The following is a 6,416-nucleotide window of genomic DNA, read 5'->3' on the forward strand; positions in this document are numbered from 1 at the left end:
AGAGAGAGAGAGAGAGAGAGAGAGAGAGAGAGAGAGAGAGAGAGAGAGAGAGAGAGAGAGAGAGAACTTGATGCAAACAAATATAGTTTTTTAACCACAAAATTGTGGCTAATATAAGTATTTGAAAAATAACTTTGTAGTGTAGACAAAATTGTCACGCTTAGAAAGTGTGGCCATAGGGATTGTCAATATGGCATTGGTAATGATACATGTTGCTCTAGAAGCCACACTTTGTAAACGTAGCCTATAATGTGACAAAGACCATGCTTTATAAGTGTAGCCTTATGTCATAAAAGCATGGCTATATGAGAAAATATAAGTGTGGCCTTTGTACCGTATCGGCCACACTTTTAAAGCGTGGCTTCTAAGGCAACATCTACAAAGCGTGGCCAATAGTCAAAGGTTACGGTACTTTAGGCCACCCCCTAAAAAGCGTGGCCTAAAGTCGTAAAGTGTTGCCTTTGCCCAAATGCTACACTTCTTGGCATTTTAGGCCACACTTCTCAGGGGTGGTTGTAGGCCTAAAATGCTGTAGTGTATGCACCATCAGATACAAAAACCTATGTTTCTTCTACTGTAAGATCTTTATAGAATGTTTCTACAATTTCTCTTCGTAGTTCCTTTGAAATTAAATGGGAAATTATTATTTGGACCGAAAAAGTTAGGTGTCATACGGAAGCTAGCAAACCTTGAATGACATAAATCAGATAACAAAGGAGAAATCTACCAAAAGAGACACAAACATATAACGTGGTTCGGTCAACTGACCTACATCCATGGCAGAGATGAGCAATCTACTAAATAAAAGAGAGCAAAATATTGAGAGAAAAATCTCACGAAGAGGCAAACACAAGTAATACACTAACACTTGTCCGGTAAAGTTCTCCTCCTAAATACGACTCTCAAATCCCATATGGCTACATTGTGGATGCTACTGAATGAGAATGAAGGATTCTCAATATATATAAGTCCAGACCTTTTCCTACAATAAAAGGGACTAGTCAGATATGGAAGAATTATATTTTCCTTCTAGAAAAAGAAAAATTCAATTATGGTAAATATGTTGTCCTTTCCTTCATGAGATAGGAAAACCAATTGTGGTAAGAAAATCTGGACAAACACTTAACAATTCTCCCCCTTGGCCTGAATTTTCTGACAAAATAAACTTGATCCACCTTCTTCACATAGCCTTCAATAGGTCGCATCTTCAAATCTCCACCAAAAGGTTTGTCTCAACGTGCGTAGCACACCGGTCAAATTTCTCTGTCAAAAATTATGATTATCGTCAAATATGTTGTGGCTAGAACTGAACCCGTCAAGATAAACTTGTCTTGAACCTTTCTCTGATACCACTTGTTTGGACTGAAAAAAGTCAGGTGTCATGCGGAAGCTAGCAAAACAAACCTTGAACGACGATAAATCAGGCAACAAAGGAGAAATCTACCAAAAGAGACATAAACATATAACGTGGTTCGGTCAACTGACCTACATCCACGGAGGAGATGAGCAATCCACTAAATAAAAGAGAGTACAAAATATTGAGAGAACAACCTCACGAAGAGGCAAACACAAGTAACACACTAACACTTGTCCCATAAAGTTCTCCCCCTAAACACGACTCTCAAACCTCATATGGCTACATTGTGGATGCTACTGAATGAGAAGGAAGGATTCTCATTATATATAAGTTCAGACCTTTTTCTACAAGAAGAGGGACTAGCCAAATATGGAAGAACTATATTTTTCTTCTAGAAAAAGAAAAACCCAATTATGATAAATATGTTGTCCTTTCCTTCATGAAATAAAAAAAACAAATTATGGTAAGAAAATCTGGACAAACACTTAACAAATATATTACTTTTGTGCGTAAGTTTTGCTATGCAATAGTTTGCATGTTAGGGCAATAAGTAACACAAAGTATTGCTGTTACTTTGTTTTTTATGGTATTTATGTTATGTTATGGATTTTATGATACTTTATGTTGTTTTATTATGAGTCTATTGATAGTACTAATATAGTGTCTCTTGTTGCCTCTTTGAGCCGAGGGTCTCCTGGAAACAACCTCTCTGCCCCTCGGGGTAGAGGTAAGGTCTGCGTACATATTACCCTCCCCAGACCCCTCTTGTGGGATTACACTGGGTTGTTGTTGTTGTTGTTGTTGTTGTTGTTGTTCCCCTGTCCCAGTCCGTAGCCTGTATAACCTTGATGTGTTGAAAGAGCACGCGCTTACTGCAAATAAAAACGACAAATCATTCATATAAAAAAATTATACGTTTGATTTGATTTAAAATATTTATGTCACTTGGCTTAATGAGATTACTTTTTCTTCTACTTTTAATTATAGATAGATGGATCACCAATCTCTTCCGGAAGACTGCCCAAGATGACCACCCGAATAACCCTTCTACTGCTCGAGCAAGTATACAGGGACAAACACTATTCACACTATCCATAATACTAGGAGTATTTACGTGCTTCTTGTTTACACTTTACAGTGTCCGAAATTTGTTATTTTCTTTATTGACTTAGGCTATTTTTTTTTTGGAAAAATACTCATTTGAACATCAACCTGAATTCGATTCCAACTAAGCTGATGATACGTCAGAGGCAAGCTGGCAACGAGTCGTAGACAATTATGGAATCCGTTGATGAGTTTGTTCTGTTGGCGGCCAATAGATGGAAATGGAAAGAGATACTTTAGTCTTACCGAAGAGGAAGAAATGGTAACTTATTCTAACAAAAATTTGGATATCCATCTTCTCGCGGGAATTAGCTTATGAGATTAAGCAGTCTTAATTTCACAATAAGTTTTGCGAATGAATGTCGGGCTAAGACACCTCGAATGGCATAAGCCGCTTGTCGAGAGATTGCACGTAAGATTGTTTGGGCTCGATTAGAGTGATTGAGAAATTAATTAAATACAAAACTTATTTTCAAACTTTTTCTTATTTTTAACTAGTTAAATGGTTCGCGCTTCGCGCGATGGTAAAAGAATTTAGTTAACTTACAAAATAACTTTTTAAATTATAAATTGAGACATGATAAAGGAAAATATATGAGTAACACTCTAATACTTGTTGCCCTATTTTTCTTTGTATTGATAGAATCTCATAGTCCAATCATCTCTCCTGCTATCCAACTCCAAAAGGAAAAAGATATTATTCTTACAAAGAATAGAAACATGTTAATGCAAAAAAAATTATTTTGACAAATGTAATTGCATACGTATTCCCGTTCTAAAGTAATAAATACTTAAACCAAAGAAATAAAGTTAAATGTATTTTTGGTAATTGTCATTATATTCTTTCTTCAAAAAATCTGGTTAAAATCATAGCTATTCCTGCCAAAATTCTAAAAAAAATAATTTTTAATCAGCATGAGCCATAGTTGATGCTTGACGTCATTATTTTCTTTAAATGAACATTCATTGTGTTTTAAAGCAGAAGAACGGGAAGCATACTGCATACACACCACTTACAAAGTTGCATCGATCTTGCTTCGCTAAACAAAAGGAGGAATATAGCAGATAGTCATTTTCCATTCACATTTTATGAACTTTTATAAATTACTTAAAGGATATTGATAATCTCACCAGGACAAATAAATTGATGAATTTGACCAAGCTCATTGAAAAGCAATTTAACAGCATGAGAAAGGATATCAGAAATTGTAGTTGTGGTATTATAATTATTTCCCTGCTATAGATATGAAGACACTTAAGAATTGATTTCAATCTTTCTTTAACCCGCTCAAAGTAAGCAAAGCCATGATCCTCCATGCCTTCTCCAGCATAGGTATACTTTATGAACTAAAATATCTGATGGAGCTAATAATCTATAAATTAAATAATGAACCATACCAGTGATTCCATCTTGCCAAATTGGGAATATTGTTTATATATCCACACAACAAAGTACAAAGTCTCATAATCATATCATTATGCAGATTTATTCAAACCGATCAACAGCAAAATCTCTATAAGCAGATTTGCAATCTCTATAAGCAGATTTGCTGTCCATCTCTCTATCCTTGTATTGTCGCTGCATTCTTTTCCTTTCTTTGTCAATACACCTCCGACGTTTTCTTTGTCAATATATCCCCTAAACCAACCGGGAAGTTCGCTACAGATTTAGCACCGACTTACGTATTGTCGGAAAACTTCAAGTTGATTAAAAATATAACAATAAAGTATAAAAGAAACTCAAATAAAATGAATACAATATGCAGTCAAAAGAGATCACATGAAACTTCTTTATGGAGGCAGGGAATATAAGAAAAAGATGAAGAATACTCCTCTCCATTGCCACCGCATTCAAGGGTACTTTATGGACATTGATTGGCTTCAGATGCATAAGAATCTATCCGTTTTGTTCAATTTATTCATTTTGAAATTAATCGTCGCCTCATTATGGTCAGCCGTTGTAACTCTTAACTGCTTAACTGCCCTAACATAAGAGACGTGACTTTTGCATCTCTTTAACATGGAAATAAAAAAAATCAAAAAAGGATAAAAAGAATAAATAGTTTTGTTGAACAAAGAATGGTGCCACATCACCTCTCTTATGCCCCTCAATTATATTTATATATGTCACGACCCAAACCCCTCTCCGGTCGTGATGGCGCCTCTCGTGAAGACAAGGCCAGCCAACAAACCCATATCGCCTTTTCAAAAATAGTTAAACATTAATAAACAGTTTAAATATGATTTAATGATATAATTAACGGAAGCACAACCCGACACAGCCCTAACCGGGGTGTCACAAGTCACGAGCATCTACTAGGGTATAAATACAACTGAAAGCCTGGAGTGTACAAATACAGACTAATGAAATGAGGAGAGAGAAAAGCAGTGCTGCGAACGCCGGCAGCTACCTTGCTAAACCCTGATGACTCTGCCTTCGATCGGCTAAAACATACCTGAATCTGGACACAAGGTGCAGGGAGTAATGTGAGTACTCCAAATCAGTGAGTAATAATAATAAATAAAGACTGAAGGCAAGAAATCATGCAAAAACACAAGGAATTCCATACTGAAGCAGAAAAATCACTTTAAACAGTAAAGTAGTGAGAAATCAAGTGAAAATCCCTTTTTTTCCAACAAGTAAAGCAAGTAGTTTACAAGTGAGTAACAAAAATGATAGAAATGTAAACAGTCCCTCGGGCAAAACATGTACAACAAACCGCCCCTCGGGCATAATATCAACAGAACCAGCCCCTCGGGCTCAATATCAGAACAGTGTCAGCCCCTCGAGCTCAATATTAGAACAGTAACAACCCCTCGGGCTCACTCTCAGAATAGTATCAGCCTCTCGGGCTACCTCACAATCACTCATATCAGCCCCTCGAGCATAGTATCAATCACTCAGAACAATGGGTACCCGCGCTCACTATGGGTGTGCAGACTCCGGAGGGGCCCCTTACGGCCCAAGCGCTATATCAAGCCACCTCGTGGCATCATCACTCAGTATATCCTCACATCACTCAAGCCACCGCGTGGCATATAAAGTATCTCAGGCCCTTGGCCTCATATCACTCGGCCTCACATCACTCAAGCCACCACGTGGCATAAATAGTAACTCAAGCCCTCGGCCTCATATCACTCAACACATCCTCACATATGTCCCTCGGCCTCGTCCGAAAATCATCACAAGCCCCTTGGGCATTTGTAAAACAGTAGTTCTCAGCCCAAAATATCATTTAGAAATATCATTTGAGTTTCAAATCTGTATAAAAGTGGCTGAGTTTGTAAAACAATAATCATCAACAGGACTGAGTTTAAATATAAGTCAAAACAGTGAGGAAATAGTGATAAAAATCCCCGAAGGGTTCAAATAGTTGGCACGAAGCCCAAATACGACAATCAACCCAAATCATGATGATAACAAATCAGTTTCAATCAAATATGCAGTAAAATCATCAATACGGGATGGACCAAGTCACAATCCCCAGTAGTAAAGGACCCCGCTCATCATCCAGCGCGTGTTTCACCTCAATATAGCACTACAATGTGCAATCCAGGGTTTCAAACCCTCAGGACATCATTTACAATCATTACTCACCTCGAACCGGCTAATCCTCTAGCTCGCGATGCCTTTGTCTCTCAAATTGACCTCCGATTTCCTCGAATCTAGCCACAATAATTCGATTCAGTTAATAAAAATTATAGGAATTAATTCCATATGAAATTCTACATTTTCCATTAAAAATCAGAAATCACACTTAAAATTCGCCCGTGGGGTCCATATCTTGGAACCCGACAAAAGTTACGAAATATGAAACCTCATCCTACCACGAGTCCAACCATATAAATTTTACTAAAATCCGACATCAACTCGACCCTCAAATATTCAAATTAAACCAAGAGGGTTTTCAAGATTTTCCCAACTAAAATCACCAATTAAATGCCAAAACTAGTA

This window comes from Nicotiana sylvestris, chromosome 4, assembly GCF_000393655.2.
Source record: "Nicotiana sylvestris chromosome 4, ASM39365v2, whole genome shotgun sequence".
Taxonomy (NCBI): domain Eukaryota; kingdom Viridiplantae; phylum Streptophyta; class Magnoliopsida; order Solanales; family Solanaceae; genus Nicotiana; species Nicotiana sylvestris.